This window comes from Misgurnus anguillicaudatus, chromosome 4 (assembly GCF_027580225.2).
Source record: "Misgurnus anguillicaudatus chromosome 4, ASM2758022v2, whole genome shotgun sequence".
NCBI classification, from domain to species: Eukaryota; Metazoa; Chordata; class Actinopteri; order Cypriniformes; family Cobitidae; genus Misgurnus; species Misgurnus anguillicaudatus.
The window spans coordinates 34029118-34047218 of NC_073340.2; the positions used below are offsets into that span (position 1 = coordinate 34029118).

The 18101-nt window shown below is 36.0% G+C and overlaps 1 long non-coding RNA gene across 1 annotated transcript in view; it reads right to left on the reverse strand.

Annotated features, from left to right (window-relative positions):
- The window catches only part of LOC129420296 (uncharacterized), a 41541-nt gene that overhangs the window by 2854 nt on the left and 20586 nt on the right, over positions 1–18101 (reverse strand). The window contains exon 3 of the long non-coding RNA XR_008636796.2: positions 13561–13773. This is a non-coding gene — a long non-coding RNA (uncharacterized lncRNA). The remainder of the gene's footprint in view (positions 1–13560; positions 13774–18101) is intronic.

Here is an 18101-nt window from a genome sequence, read left to right on the forward strand (position 1 = left end):
TTTTGGTCTAAAAACTAGACTTATTTTCTTGGGTCGCTTTGCTCATCCAGAAAAAGCATCTTAATTTAAGAATTTTAGATATTTTTACTGAAAACAAGACAAAAAAAAAAAAATTCTTGAAAATATTTTTTTGCAGTGCAGGAAATGCGAATAATGAACTCTGCAATAAAAATTTTTAATGCAAATCTGCAAGACTTAAATAATAAGATCGTTTTCCCCAAGTGTGTCACTTCTGCAACACTATAGCGTCACCAAATCGCAAACACACTCCATCCCAATCCCAAAGTAAACTATTAGCAGTTCCGTATATAATGCTTTTTTCTGCAGTATTGTCAGTACTACACAATGAACCACAATGAACTGTTAGTAAGTCTTGTAACAGAGAGTGTGAAGATAAATAAAAATAACGGTTAGAGACATCAGTCGTATAGTTGCATTTGTCTGTAGTTACAAGAACTTCCACACTTACTGTACAGTCCACGGATTAATTTATCTGTAAAGACAGCAACAAACACAAACATTTCTCTTCTTCAAAAGACTGGGCTCATGGAGAAGGATGAGGAGGAAAGAGGAGAAATAATAACGCGGTAGCCGCAGGTGGAGAGAGCGCAATCCCGCGGGAATCTCCGCAGTGACAAGCGACGTTGCCGGGAATGGCTGGCTTGCTGGAACTTTTCTCTCTAATAGACACAAATGGGCTCACTTCTCGGCGCTTTTATGAGGCGTTTTATCTTGCATTGGGACGGCCAGGTCCTCCGTGACAGACTCTATTGGAATCTTCGGGAACACTTAGGTTGGTAACAGTAAGAGAAAAATAGTTTTTCATAGTCCCTGGCCAAACCTTCTGACACTGACGGTGTGCAAATTTCCCCCCGCATGACGCTTTCTAACACAGACATGCTCATGTCTGCATTTCTGATCGTATGTGAATGAAGATAAATCTGAACGATGATTCGGTCCAACGGGAGTCTGTATTCAGGACTGGATTTCCACTCCAAAGCCATCTATAGCAACCTGGGACTTTCTCTCAGAAAACTCTCGAAACATTTTTGTTTGCTTATTTGAACATTGTTGTCTATCCTGACGTCCATGTCACCTTAAGGAAGAGCTTGATGTCATATCTGGATTGGTGTATTAGCTTGTGTACAAACTCAGCTCAGAGACCATCGCCCCAAATGTCACATTTGTCAAGTAAAGATCTTTTGATTTATTTCGAGAACTGCTGATTAATGGTGAAGAAAAAATATTTTGCAGGTCCAGGATAGATTTTGCTCTTTTTGTCAACTATGCTCCCTACAGCAACTATTAAGGTTTATTTTTGGTCCTTGTGTCACTTTCTATCGGACACTACGGATCTATTTCTAGCATTGCTAATGAAAAGGTGAAATAGGACTGAAACCAGACATGGGCCGGATTCAACCCGAATCTCCTACATGAACACCACGCTGAGGGCCATACAAGTGCAAGACTTAAAGAGATAATCTACTTTTTCGAAAATATACTCATTTTCCAACTTCCCTAGAGATAAACACTTGATTTTTACCGTTTTGGAATCCATTCAGCCGATATCCGGGTCTGGCGGTACCACTTTTAGCATAGCTTAGCATAATTCATTGAATTTGATTAGACCTTTAGCATCGCGTCTCAAAATAACCAAACAGTTTGGATATTTTTCCTATTTAAAACTTGACTTTTCTGTAGTTACATCATGTACTAAGACCGACAGAAAAAAATTGAGTGTCCCTTTAAGAAAAAATCTAGAAAAAATGCTGGTGTTTTAATACACGTTTTTGTAACAATGACATCTGTGTCAATTAAAGACACTAAATATTCCATTAAAATCCAGATATGTTATAACAAACATGTACAACTATTTAAAACAGACTGATCTCATGAATTTCCGTGGGATAGTCAAATAATTTTTTGCGCATTTTTCCGTGGCATTCTCACGGATCTCCGCATTTTTCCGTGGCCCTGCTACGGACTGTCTTTTTCCGTGGCATTCTCACGGATTGGTTACTCAACTGTTTTGTCCTATTTTCTTACCATTTCGCTTTGGTTTAGGGTTAGATTTACATGAAATGATATCTCTCTACCCAAACCCAACTCTAACCCCAACGCCAGGCAACAAATGTTTAAAGTTTAGAAAATATAAAAGAATAAAGCAGAAAAAATAGTATAAACCAATAGTTAAAGTGACATACTAATGCAAACGCCAAATCTAACCCTAAACCGAAGCGAAAATGGTTTGAAAATAGGAAAAAGCAGTTGAGTAACCAATCCGTGAGAATGCCACGGAAAAAGACAGTCCGTAGCAGGGCCACGGAAAAATGCGGAGATCCGTGAGAATGCCACGGAAAAATGCGCAAAAAATTCCGTGGCTGTCCCACGGAACTTTGTGAGATCAGGTTGATTTAAAAACAGCACAGACAAAATGTGTGAGCCCCTACTGTCTCTCCAGTCCAGAAAGAGAAAATCAAACCATACTGCTACTAGTTCTTCACCATCAAATCTATCAGCATCAATGCTCGGGCTCAGTGGTTACAGCATTGCATTAGTAACACAAAGCTCATTGGACCGGATCCCAAAAAACACATGTACTGATAAATAAACGTTTAATTGAATGCACTGTTTTGAAGTCTTTTGGATAAATGTCATGTGAATATAAAAGGGGTGAACAAAAAATTTAATGCACACAGTTCAGCTGCACTCAATTCTTTGTATTGTGTTTTTTATACCACGTTTTGTACTGTGACTAAATTACAGGTCTGTGCTTTTGAATGGCAGTGAATTGTGTATGTGTTTTGTGTGTATGGGGGGTTCGGACAGGCCTGTGGTCCTGCTGTCACTGACTCTTAGCCATAAGCAAGGCCAGCCGTCAGCCAAACTAACAGAGGTAAACAATCAGACTTTACCATGTGGAACAGCACTCTGTGTGCGTTTGTATGTGTGTGTGCGTGCGTGTGTGTGTGTGTGTGCGTGTGTGTGTAGGCAGGGTGATCTTATTGGATTTTATGGCCTTGTCGCCTTTACTTCCATAAGGGCAGAGCAATTTTTAACCTGGTCACACTCTCACCATCTATTTTAATTGACCTCTCAACACTCTGATATTACTAGACGACCTCAGTAACATCGAGAGCTCAGACGAATCTCTGCTACACTGCATAGAAACTGATGAGAAAATCTTTCACGTCAATCCGAGAAAATCTTTCATGTACAACCTACAATAGATGTTGGAGAGATTAGGCACAATAAACATTACATTATCCAGCGGTATCTGCCCTGAGCATTACTAATGTATATATAATAATACATCAATGATATGTATGTAATAATATGAAATACATTTTGGAGTAAACCTTCCCCAAAATATTATACATTAATATTTTTATGACACGTTTTAACCCTTCGCCTTACAATTATCAGTAGTCTTTACTGTTGTAAAAAGCTACAATATTCACTGGAGTGTTTAAAAATATTTTAAAAAATTATTATTTAGGGCTTATTATTTAAGATAAATCACATACAAAATAAAAGTTTGTTTTTGCATAATATATGTGTGTGCACTGTGTGTAATTATTTTGTATATACTGTATTAATGCACACACATGCATGTATGTATTTAAGAAACATTTACATGTGTATTTATTTATTTATTTCGATGTTGATATCTTTTTTATAATATATATATATATAAATTTATACATGTATACATGTACGTGTGTGTGTATTTATATATACATAATAATTATACACAATACACAAACAAATATATTATGCAAACACAAACTTTTATTTTGTATGTGATTAATCGCGATTAATCTTTTGACAGTTTAGTATTATTTAAATATTGGGTGTACTGTAATAGTGTGAAATACAACTAAAACAAAAATGTTTATTTGAAACACTGAACCAAATTACAGTAAACTGTAAAAAATGCTGTTGTTATGCAGCTGTTTGCCAGTAACTTACTGTAGATTCACTGTAAAAAAAATCGCACTCAATATTTTTGTCTTGTTTTCAGTACAGTAAAAAATCTTAAGTCAAGATGTATTTTCTCAATGAAAAGACAATAAATTTAGTTTTTAGACAAAAAAATTTAATTTAAATAAATATGTGCTTAAATCCAGAAAATAATCTGCCAACGGGGTAAGAACGTTTTTCGTAATTTTTTTCATAAATTAAGTTTTTAACCACAAATTCACTTAAATTTTATTTTTTTATTTTTTTGTCCAAAAATGAGACTTATTTTCTTAGGTCATTTTGCTCACCAAGAAAATACATGCTGATTTAAGAAGTTTTAGATATTTGTACTGAAAACAAGACAAAAATACCAAGTAAGAAAGTCATTTTTGCAGTGTTTAAATTTGTTCAAAGTTAAATGAACATTAAAAATTAACAAGTCTCTGTCGGTAACACTTTACAATAAGGTTCATTAGTTAACATTAATTAGCTACATTAGTTAACATTAACTAATAATGAACTGCACTTATACAGCATTTATTAATGTTTGTTAATGTTATTTTCAACAATTACTAATACTTTATTAAAATCTTGTTAACATTAGTTAATGGACTCTGAACTAACATGAACAAACAATTAAAGCTTAAATTTATTAACTAACATTAAAAAAGATGAATAAATACTGTAACAAATGTATTGCTCATGGTTTGTTTAAGTTAGTTAATACATTAACTAATGTTAACTAATGAACCTTATTGTAAAGTGTTACCTCTCTGTCTTTACAAAATAAAACTATAAAATAACAGCCTCATGCAAAGCATTTTGGGAACCAGAAATCCTCATCAACCTTTTTCTGTTTTTTCCTCCAGTTTTTGTTCCCAGAATGCTTTGCATGAAGCTGTTATTTTTAGTTTTATTCTGTAAAGATAAAGACTTCATGTTTAATGTTCATTTAACATTGATCAAACTGTTCCCAACATCAATTTAAATCTACAGTAAGATATTGGCAAACAGCTGCCCGTAATACTGTAATTTCTACAGTTTATTATAATCAGTTTTTTATTTCAAGTCCAAATCAACAAGACATTCATAAACCCATCATGTTCATTAAAACTGATGGTTAATGATGTAATAATCAGGGTACAGATGTGTTTATGGATATCTGACCAGTGTGACGGACAGAATGCAGAGGTCATGAAGGACTGAGGTCAAGAGCTCTATCAGTCTGAGTGGCAATGCCATGACAAAGACCGCAGACAAGACAGACAGACAAAAAGATGAAAAGAAAGAGAGAGAGAGAGAGAGAGAGAGAGAGAGAGAGAGAGAGAGAGAGAGAGAGAGAGAGACTATCAGTCAGGCAGCCACTGAAGCATCTCTTCAATCAACCTCCATTTACCAGGCCAGACCAAGTTTTCTGCTCTGCATCCATCCTCACAGCCTGACAGTACAGCTGCCATTTATCCAGCATCAACAGACCACACACACACACACACACACACACACACAATCACAGAGAAACACACATGCTCACCAACAGACACCACACACACAGACACACGCAAACACACACGGTCACACACACACAGGATCACACATACATGCACATTGTTGCAAACACATTCGCTCCAAAAAAAAAACTTTTTACTTCCACTTAATCCCACACATTCACCATCATGTTCTCTGTTCTGCACTTCTGTCAGGAAAGTTTTTCCAACTTTCAAAAGTCGCATCAAAGGAAGACTGACAAAAGAATAACAAACACACATAAAGACACCTGAGTTCCACCCCCAGACAATGAATTCACAGTTTTCTCCTTCGTTCTCGGGGAGAAAAGAGAAAAACCGACATCAAATATTCATTCTGAGGGCATAAGAAACTGTAAATTATACATCATTCTTCTGTGTATTTAAAAATACGCCACCTTATGATTAGCATTGATATTTGGGTACAAACGACAAGCGTGTCCCACGCTCACGTGGCGTCTGGTCCTGAGACTTCGTTCTTTTGGGTTCCCCCTCCAGCACGCTGTCAATGGCGCGTCTCATTAATGTTTAAAGCCGAGCCTCTTTTAATTGTCAGGCTCCTGACAGGTTGATGGGAATTATAGTGGAAATTAACTTTCCGCTGTCATGCATAATGTAATTTGGGAGGCCGTTGTTGGTGTGCCGGAAGATTGAGGCGACCCTGGAGGTCAGCCGTTGAAGATATTATTGCAACTTTATTTTAAGTCCTCGTGAACTGAGGATCTGGGTCGTGAGTGACAGGTAGATCTCAGATGTGTTGTACAAAGGCTTTTGGATTACTACAGAGGGATGTGCTTAAAAACATACAACAACATTTTTTTGAAGGTCTAATAAGAAACTTGATTTAAATGGTCTAAAGGAAAGGTGGCAAAAGAAAAGTGCATTCTTTGAGGTAAGTTTAGGTCTGAGGTTTGTATGACATGCACTTCATTATCATTTCCAGTTGGTTGTCTGTGAGAAATTCAAAATATAATGCAATGTGTTTGCTATGTACAGCTGCTTAGACAGTTGGACAGACGCACAAAAGCTCAATCACAAATCAGTAAACTCTTAAACAGTACTTAGATTTACAATAAATAGCATTCAATTAGATTATATAAAACTATAAGATTCAAGGTGTTTATTTGTGAACCTAGGCACAATGAAATTCTTATTTTGCTTTTAACAGCAGATTCACACTGGGCGTAAGCGTTAACGCTTAACGGAAGGCTTGTCTGAAGCGTGGCCAACAGCCAATCACAGTGGCCGCTACACATGCTCCGTTCTTAAATAAACGTAATTGGCTGGCTCTGCCTAGGTTATTTGCATAAGGCGATCTGATTGGCTGACGCACGCGTTGCCGCTTGAAAAGTTGAGAAATGTTCAACTTCTGCCGCGAACAACAGCACTGACGCGGCGCCGACGGATCCACAATTCAGTTCGGCAACGCATGATGTCACCCATTAAAAGTGAATGGGAAGCGTTAACGCTGACGCCCCGTGTGAATGCGCCGTAACAGGGCAGCAAACAAATACAAATACAATTACGATAAAGTAAGTAAAAATGTTAAAGGTAAAAAGTAAAGAAAATGCAATTAAAAAGAAGAATCTATGATAAAAAAAACACTTTAGAAGAAGGATCAGCGATAAAAACTTTGCTTTAGAAGAAAAATCAACGTTAAAAAATTGTGTATAATAATAACAATAAAAAAGTTTGTTTTAGAAGAAGAATCAACAATAAAAAGTATGTGTTAGAAGAATAATTAATTCGCCGCCAGCGTTTTTTTTTTTTTTATGTTGCCAGCCAGCGCCAGCGTTTTTCATGATTTTCACAAAAGTTTAATGCCTTCCAGAAAATGTTCTTCTTTAAATATATAAATATACAATATACCAAATTAAAGAACAGACCCTCTGCTTTCAAACAAAAAAATCTGTTTCATCCTACATTCGGTAGTTCTTTTGTAATCAGCTTTTGAATATGGGTAGGTTTCTGCAAAAACACCACATTTTGAGCAAAAAGCTGAGATAATTCCATTTTTGTGACGGACTTTTCATAGAGATCCCATTCAGAGCGATCTTTAAAACAGACACGGACACTATACTTCCGGGTTAAAAAAGTTGTGCCACCTGGTGGATAATAGCGGTATTGCGGAAAGCCGGAAATACTCGTCATTGGCAGGGAAGCGTTTTCTCTTGATTGACGAGATAACTCGTCAATGGCGGCGAAAGAGTTAACGATAAAATATTCGCTTTAGAAGAAGCAGCAACTATAGTATAAAAATGTGAGTTAGGATAAGAATCAATGATACAAAAACTATGTTTAGAAGAAGAATCACGATAAAAGGTTTGCTTTAGAAGAATCAACGATAAAAAAAAAATGTTAGAAGATGAAGAATCAATGATAAAAGGTGAGTTTTAGAAGAAGAATCAACAATAAAAAGTTTGTTTTTGAAGAAGAAGCCACGATAAAAAGTTTGCGTTAGATTAAGAATCAATGATAAAAAAATATGTTTAGAAGAAGAATCAACGATAAAAAGTTTGCTTTAGAAGAAGAAGCCACGATAAAAAGTTTGCGTTAGATTAAGAATCAATGATAAAAAATATGTTTAGAAGAAGAATCAACGATAAAAAGTTTGCTTTAGAAGAAGAGGCTATGAAAAATTTTGCGTTAGAAGACGAATCAACTATTAAAAGTTTGCTTTAGTAGAAGAAGAATCAACGATAAAAAGTTTGCGTTAGATTAAGAATTAATGATAAAAGAAATATGTTTAGAAGAAGAATCAACTATAAAAAGTTTGTTTTAGAAGAAGAAGCAACAATAAAAAGTTTGCGTTAGCTTAAGAATCAACAATAAAAAAAATGCTTTAGAAGAAGAATCAACTATAAAAAAGTTTGATTTAGAAAAAAAATCAATAATAAAAAATTCAATTTAGACAAAGAATCAAAGATTAAAAGTTTGTTTTAGTACAAGAAGAATCAACGATAAAAAATATATTTAGAAGACGAATCAATGAGAAAAAGTTCGCTTTACAAGAAGAATCAACAATTTAAAAAATGCTTTAGAAGAAGAATCAACTATATAAAGTTTGATTTAGAAAAAAAAATCAATAATAAAAAATTCAATTTAGACAAAGAATCAAAGATTAAAAGTTTGTTTTAGTACAAGAAGAATCAACGATAAAAAATATATTTAGAAGACGAATCAATGATAAAAAGTTCGCTTTAGACGAAGAATCAACGATTAAAAGTTTGCTTTAGTAGAAGAAGAATCAACAGTAAAACGTTTTTACTTTTTTGAGTTATTGCAAAGTTCAATGCTTAATGTTTAGGAATATTAATACAAAACTACCTTCCCAACACTGCAAAAATGCATTCCCAGTGAACGCACATAATGATTAAATGTATACCTTGAATCAGTGTTGTAGTCGAGTCTAACTCCAGTCTGAGTCAAGATCGAGTCCACATTCGGCTTTATCTCGACACTTGATCTCTGGTTGACCTCAACTACAACACTGCCTTGAATTTACTGGAGTTTAGATTAAAGCATCTCCCAAATGCATAAATGTAAATGTTTTATTTAGTTCCAAGTACAAACTAGGTCAATTAAACTATAACGCCTACAAGCAAGCAAACAAGAAACCAAGGAACTGTTGTGTATAAAACATTAAAAATCATAAGCTCTCACTCCTGGCCAAAGGTACTAATAGACATTTGGTCAAGGTACAAGGGTTTGGAATACAACCTTACAGTTTAAGACTTAAATTCCCACTGAGGGTCTCTCAGAGTTGGTGCGAAGGCCTAAGAAACGTTACCCTTCGTCGTGTTCATTTTAGCATCAAAGTCGTACCCCACATGCATGCCCGCGGCACGCCGTGTCGTCCCTCCCCCCATCGATGCCGTCTGACTCCTCTGCATTCTTCTGTTTATGAATGATTAATAGATGACAGATCTGTTTTAGAGACACATCATGGGCTGAGCTTTCCCGGTGTCACATTTGACATCGATGCCACAGGGAGGAGAATCAACCTCACTCTCTCTTTTTTTTTTTTTTTGCCTTTTCTGGGTGACAGTTTAAAGATAAATCAGTAAAGAAAATGTCATTTGCTTCTCAAAACTACATCTCTCATGTCTTCAGTCCAACCATACAAAGTCCTGACAGAGGAACATGCCATGTGAGGTGTGATCGAGAATCAACGGAAGAGTTGATACCCACAAGCACAAAAAATAACAACATACAGGTTAGGGACAACAAACAGTATGTAAGTGTGAAATTTAGCCTGATCTCATGGGAATATACAAGTACTCTTCGTGTGAATCATACAACAATCTACAATTATTAGAAACGAAGCCCCGCCCCTAAACTCAACATCACTGCGGTGAAAGCAGATTGTACAAAAATGGCGTTTTTACGAATTAGCCACCTCGCAAAATAGTTACGCATTGCACAAGTTCGTATTGGTAAAATATTTGTCTCCAACATTAAAGGTTATGAAGAAATGCATGCTGGGATTGCATAACCCCAGATTTTTTTTTTTTCGTTTAAACATGTCACAAACTTGACACCAATTAGTAATGCAAAGTAAAAATTGAGGACAACGACAAAGCAATTAGACACAGTCTCTCTCGAACACACGAAAGCATCGAAAGAAGCGTTCTGATTGAAGGAGCTACGTAACCATGGCCGCACATGACAGCCTTGATGTGTTCACATACCATAATGACACAGACTTTAACAGCACAGACGGTTCATTAGAAGATTAGTTTTCTGAACGTCTCCACTAGATCTCCAAAGTTACAGCAGTGAAGGGTGCATCATGTCTCCGAGATGTTTTTTAATCTCTTTGTTTTTTGAAATGAAGTGAATTTGGCAGACCAGGCTATCGGAACGTTGCCTCTCTAAGTTGCAGCGAGGCTGTCGGGCCCCCGGGGGCTTCGCCGTGGCGCTGACAGATAATTGCTAATTGTTGGAGGCACAACCTGGCACAATAACGGCATCGCATACGACCCTTCTGATATTCCCGTCTTTCTAGTCGCTAGTTTTGTCGCCGTTCTTTTTTGCTTTCTTAAGATAGCAACAGGGCCCCTTTTTGTGGGAGCCACTTCAAATTTGTCCTCTCAAATGTTATTAAAACACAAGATTTTCAGTGCTGATATATTTTTAACCGTGTTAATGCATTTTTGACTTGTCACTTGCTGACAGCGCAGCCATAGTCTGCAGTGAGCCACCAGGGAAATTTACATGCATTTGAATTTGCACTGCCAGGCCCTGCCATCTCCCCCTGACAGCATATTTAGTCGAGTGATAAGTTAATCTGGATCCAGCTCAGAGGGTGCTGTACTCTTCTGTCTGCTCAAACCATTAACTGATCCACAACCAGCCACACTATATAAAACAGCTTTTAAATAGTGCAAACAAACAGAAAAAGAAGGAATGTGAGGAATTGTGTTGTTGTTGTTTGGGTGAGTCACTGCTCAGTTTTTTTAGACACAGGAGTGTCGAAAAGGGAGTCTGATGGGATGATGTAACAGCCTGGAAATGTAACTGAAGTGAGAAAATGGATTATTTAATAAGAATAATCACAAATCAGATCTAATGAAGATCTCGATTGTTTATGTAGAGCAAATTTAGACTTTTGCTTAAGTCTATCATTTTTTTATAATCTCATGATTTCATTAATTAGTTAAATCCATAAAGTTAATCAATACCTTTTCCAGTTATCAGAAATTGCATTACTATAGATGGTTTCATCGGACGCACATGAGTTGTCATGGTTACACGTCTGGGTGGAACTTAACTTCCGGTCTGTGTTTGTTTAATGGTTTGGCTAGTGACTAAATTAAACTCTGGAACAAATACCTCAATTAAAATATCAACAGTTTTGGTTTCCTAAAGACGAGGAGAGACAACGATAATGGATCACAGCTATGTAAAGAGAGGTTTGTTAACATTGTATACATTATACACATTTTACACAGTAACATTAGCTCAGTGAAGTTTTTGATATGCTTTAGCTATGATTTGAACTAAGGTAATCTACTTTTGCTTGTTATCAGAAATAAATTACTTTAAAAGGACTCTGTTGTTATTGATTCTTTGTGGGAATTTACCGGAAATTACATTTGCACTGCAAAAAATGATTTTCAAGAAAAAAAAATCTTTGTATTTTTGTCTTGTTTTCAGTAAAAAAAATAATTGATTTTGTACATAAAACAAGCCAAAAAAATCTTCCAATGGGGTAAGCTATTTTTTTTTTTTAATTCTTCTTGAATTTAGTGTTTAAGAAAAATGATTTTTTGCTTGCTCCATTGGCAGAATTTTTTGCTTGTTTCATGCACAAAATCACTTAAATTTGATATTTTGGGTCTAAAAACAAGACTTATTTTCTTGGGTCATTTTGCTCATCAAGAAAATATTTAAACAATGGTTAAAAATTAAATAAATATTATCTTTTTGTAACCAAACTGTTTTTGAGCAACATTGACTTCCATCAGGGGCGTCATGCATAATTTTTTTTAAGGGGGCACAGTGTGCACAGCTCACAAAAATTTGTGCATACACAGACATCAAATGAAATATATAAAGCTTTCAGTCTTTTCCGTGGCACTTACATTTCTAACAATCTGAGCGCCCCTGCATTCATGCAAAAACCTCCAAAATAAAAGTGTTGACTAACTTTTATATCAAATACTATTCGATCGAAATAAAGACATATTGGCATCATATTTACATCTGAAACGGCATGTTTTGTGTATTTACGTTTTGTTTAATGACTTGATTAATTGTGTCATTAATGCATTTTGCACAACAACTGCATTATTCTATGAAATTAATGTAAATCCATTAAGTATATAAACAACAAAAATTACATAAGCTATAGCCACTTGATTGATTTTAATGTTCAATAATGATTTAAAAAAATATGTTTAGATAAAATTAGAGGAACGGATTTTTGCAAGCAATTTTACCTCATATGTGAGCATGTGTGATTCCACGCCCCCGTGAACTCTGGCGAACTTTGTACCAAGAAGATGAATCTAGAAATCTCTACTAATATAACGTTGAGATGGTTACATTTTAAACCATACATTTAAGAGCTTGTGAGTGCTTAGATGCTGACGACTGACTGCAGCGCCTATCGCCAGAATAAAGTAATGTAGCATGATCAAAACACTATCAAAATGGCAAAAATCTCTGAAAAGTGGCAAGGATGCAGCACAGAATTAATAATATTGTGCATATTACACAGATTAAAAGAAAGTAACAGATTAATGGACTCATCTTTTATTTTGAGGTTGCATGCAAAATCCATTTGGCTCAAAAAACCGAGGGGGCACATGCCCCCTCAGTTTCAATGGGCATGACGCCTCTGAGTTCCATATTAGTATTTTTCCTACAATGGAAGTCAATGGTGATTCGGTTTCCTGCTTAATTACAAATATGATCCTGTGTTTAGCAAAACAACAAATAAATCAAACAGATTTGTAACAACATAACATTATTATTCAACCTGTAAACTTTGCTTAAAAAAAATGATTCAATGGATGAGAACATTGTCAACATCCAGCCATCACTCAGAAACCATGTGTCCGCTGGGCTTTCAGAAGTTAAATCAGTTTGACAAAGACAGTTTTCAACACTTTATACATTTACACAGCCTGAGAAAAGAGAACGGACACTTTCACCTCATGTCAGGTAGTAAAATCTGTCCAAAGAAAGATACGAGTGAAAACACAGACAAAGAAAGAGAGTCAGAATATCAGATGCTAGTTTTTAACAAACAAAAAAGATTTTTATAAAAAAAACAAAACAAACAAAGGTAAAGGTTTGGAGGCATGTGTCTGGAGGTGTTGAACCGACTGGTTCCAGAGGGACCCAGTTAACCCGAAAGTAGTCTGCGGTCAAAGGTGAACACAGCAAAAAGTCACCCTTTGGGTCAACTGGCAAATTTACACAGCAAATGTAAAACAGACCTCACCGATGAGATGCAACCAGAGACGTTACCTGGTCAACATCATCCAGTCAGAGGCGAGGAGAGAAATATCTCTCTTTCTGCAGCCGGGCACGCAGACGCAAGGTAAACCAAACACAGACTCACCGTTGTGTTTTTTAGTAGTTGTCAGTCGTGTGGAGACCGACGCAATGGCGAGTTCTTCTTCTATAAATGTCGGCGAGATTCAGGATAGACAGCTACCCTCACGAGAGGCGGCATTTCATCTTTCCTGGAGTTAAAGTACAATTTGGTTTGGCTGGCGGTGAGGACGTTGGGTGGGGGATGAGTCTTGCTGGGACCGTTTAACACTTCACTGGCCTGGTGAGAAAGACGAGCGCATGAAAAGAAATCAATTAGAAGTAACAAGCAAGGCCTTAAACCACATCGTGCACACATAACATACAGGCCAGTGAAGAGGAACAGCAGAGGAAACGCGTGGATACAGCGGCGAGAAACAAATACTGCCGCTGTCCATTCACACTCACCGTTTCTCTCCGCTGAGCATAAACTCTATTTTCAGCCTTTTTTACTTCGCCGTGACACTAGTGAATATAGTAAAACCATGCAATTCTCAGCCACATAAAGAAAAGATGTTTGTTATTATATTACTCACATTTCCGTTGCATCAATAGATAACACTTTATTTGAAGACTGACATGACACATTCATAATCATGACATGACAGGTGTCATGAACATAAACTTTCATTAAGTCTCATTTGTTGAATTATGTCATTTTCAATGCAAAGATGACATTGTTTGAGATGTCTTTGTTATGACAACTTGACTTTAACCAATACATCATAACTTGTCATGACATTACCAAGACAACATAACTAACTACTTTTTACAAGATACAAATATAATTTGTCATTAAAATGTCATTGTGTTAATAATCTGTCAAATAGTTTTAGAACAGCGTCATGAATATTCTTTAGTTCATAATGTTTTTTTAAGTTTCCTCCAGGTGTTTGAGAAAAAAATCAATCATCCTATAATAATAATAATAATAATAATAATAATTAAAATTGATAAAATTAATTTTTTATGCATTTGGAGACTGAATCACCTAGAATTTAATGAAACCATACACTGAAAGATATTTATTCAATTTACTAAATATTTTTAAGGTAAGTGGTTGCAATCAATTTATTTAAGCCACATGAAAGTTTACAAAAATATATATATTTTTTGTTTGAATGTAGCTTAAACAAGTTGATTACAACCACTTATCTTAAAAAATTGAGTAAATTGAATGAATCGTTTTTTCTCAGTGTACAATAATGGGGTTCTCAAACTGGGGTCCGGGGCCCCCAGGGGGGCCGCGAGCTGGTGCCAGGGGGCCCCAATTTTATGACATTTTATAAAATACATTAACTTTTCATGAATTCTGTGTAATTAAACCTAAAAAAAATAAGGCAACAGCACTACTTTGTATAACTAAATATGTTTTGTTTAATTGTGCACATACATACAGTTAAAGGTGCAGTGTGTAAATTCTAGTGGCAACTAGTGGTGAGGTTGCGAATTGCAACCAACGTCTTAGTCCATGTCTCACTCCTCGCTTTTGAAACAAATTGACAAGCTTAATGAAGTTCAAACATGTCATCGTCAGAGACAACTTAGTAAAAAAAGTTTGTCCATTAAGGGCTTCTGTAGAAACATGGCGGCACAAAATGGTGACTTCCACGTAAGGGAACCCTTGTGTATGTGTATAAAAACACCTCATTCTAAGGTAATAAAAACATAATGGTTCATTATGAAATGTCTTTATACACCCCTGATATTATAGTTATGTATAGTATATTGCATTTCTGTCAAGAAACTTGTTCAACTTGTTCGACTGTAGTTGAGGTCGAGAAAAATATTCATGATGCTGTTATAAAAACTATTGGATAGAATATTTAATGCTTAATGACATTTAAATGACAGTTTAATGTAATGTTAACTCAAAAAGCTTGGTAGTTTCTTAAGTTTGGATAAATATTCTGCTATGTCATGTTTATGACAGATTTATGACAAGTTATGATGTATACTGTTATGTCCTGCTCAACAATTTATATGTTAGATAATTTAATGAACAGTAAGATAGATCAATAAAAAACACACTAAATACACTGTAATGGTAATACAGGCTTTCCTTACTGTGCCTTTTATCCTACATTGTGCGTTTTTGGAAAAACATGATAAAACCTAAAGATCAGATCAAAATATGTCTAAATTTAGAGAATTATAGATGTCCTTTTTTTTCAAATCTGTCCCGCCACGGGAAAGATGTAGCACAGGACACTGCACTGACTCTGATATAAGCTTTACATACAGTGCGTTTAACCGCAGGACATTATAGCTCTGTCTTAAATTCTCCCACAGTAATCTGTGTTGTTTGACACGGGTCACTTCCCAGTTCACACGTATGTCCTGCATAATCATCTATTAATTAAGGTGGACTCAAGGCCAGCTCTCACAGGGGCCGTCGCAGGGACCCCTATCTCTCTCCCAGGGTCTGACAGGTCCCCAGACACTTGTTGAGGACGAGCAAAGGTCTTGAACCAGCTGTCTCGTCGGACACATCACCCCCGCTGCGCATAAAGGACACAGTGTCCTCAGGAACAAGAGACACAGATAATACACCTCTAATACAGAGAGACTGACATTCACACTGCAAGGTGATAGAAAGCACATTGTGGCAATGTGGAGGCGGAGCTTGCATTGTGATGTCACAGCCAGAAATAAATGTTTCTCAGGAAATGTATAATTTATATTTATTTGTATGCATTTGGCAGACGCTTTTAACCAAAGCAACTTTAAAGGTGCAGTGTGTAATTTTTAGAAGGATCTTTTGACAGAAATGCAAAAACTATATTATCAGTGGTGTATAAAGAGCTTTCATAATGAACCGTTATGTGTTTATTACCTTAGAATGAGACGTTTTTATCTACATACACCGAGGGTCCCCTTACATGGAAGTCGCCATTTTGTGCCGCCATTTTTCTACAAAAGCCCTTAACGGACAAATTTTTTTACTAAGTTGTCTCCGACAATTACATGTTTATCCGGTGCCGGCTACCATAGCTTTTTTGTGTTTCGAAAGCGAGGGGTGAGCAGTGGACTAAGCCGTTGGTTGCAATTCGCAACCTCACCACTAGATGCCGCTAAAATTTACACTCTGCACCTTTAAGGTATACATTTATACATTTTATCTTATTTATATCATTTTATTTTATGGGATTTAGCGTCATTACTACATTTTTTTTACATTTCTATGACTTGATCTTTTCTAAAACTATTATTTTAATAATAATGTTTCGTATAGTCTTTTTGTGCCCAATTCATTACTGTAGTCCATTTTAACTATATTAAATAAAAATCACTGACTATTAAACGCTACATATTTGTACAACAATTTGGTCATGCATTGTGCATTTTTTTTTTAACTTTAAGTTAACAAATATTAAAGTGCCAATTTTTTTTTTATAAAAATACAATTAAAATTTACCTGATTCACTTTAATTTCTAAATACACATTAATTGCATTGTGAGGAATTGATCAAAAATGTCTTTAAAACCATTTTATCAAAAATAAGATCCTACCCAAAAGACTTTACTTTCTGGCTAAAATAATCAAGGTCGCACAGGCAATTAAATTGCACTGTCTGAGCAAACTCATGTTCAGGTCGGACTCCTTTCTGGTACAGACCGCCCACTTTTCACCATCCAATCAGCTTCTGAAGAACTCAATCAAGCCCCACCCCTACATTAACCTCACTGAATATCCTAAGCTCACTGTGAAATACACCACATTACAGAAGCAAAGTGAGGTGAATGTGTTACCAAGAATTACAATTCTTGATGAATTCAGTGTTATATATATTTTTGCTGTGCTCCAATGCAATTACAGACCACGGTGGCTCACGACCTCGGCAGCAACATGAAAAGCCCTTTTGCTCTGAATTCAAGAATAAAAAACAGGACAAAAGAGAAAAAAATGAAGGGGGTAGAGAGACAGAAGGAAGCACGAGTCTAGTTCATTTGATGCAGTGATACGGTCTCAAGTGCATCTGTGCCCTAAGGGCTGAGACCGGGGCGAGCGAAGCTGAACCCCAGAGGCTGATCTTGAATCTCCCTTCTGCACCGTCCACAACAGCTGCTGTACCATTAGCCTCTTCTCCTCTGGAGCTCATTACAACTGATCAATACAGGCCACTGCTGCCCATCCTCTAGCCAGCAGAAATTCTCTCTTTCTTCCAAAACATGGCACCTTCACTATCCATCTTTATTTGTCTTTCTCTGCTCGCTCGCTCGCTCTCTTTCTCTCTGTCAGACAGATTCTTCTCCAGTTCTTGCTCAATTCTTTAAACAAGCATTTTCTTTGTTCACACTTATTTCTCTTCTTTCTTTCTCAATTTATATATTTACCCACACTCACATTTCACAGATAGATGACAGACAGACTGAGAAAGATTTATTTTAATAACATCTCATTGTTTGTAGTTATTTAGACAGTAACTGTACCCAGACTCACACACTGCACAAAATTACTTTCTTACTTAGTATTTTTGTCTTGTTTTCAGTACAAATATCTAATAATTCTTACATTAAGATGTATTTTCTTGATGAGCAAAAATAAGTCTAGTTTTTAGACCAAAA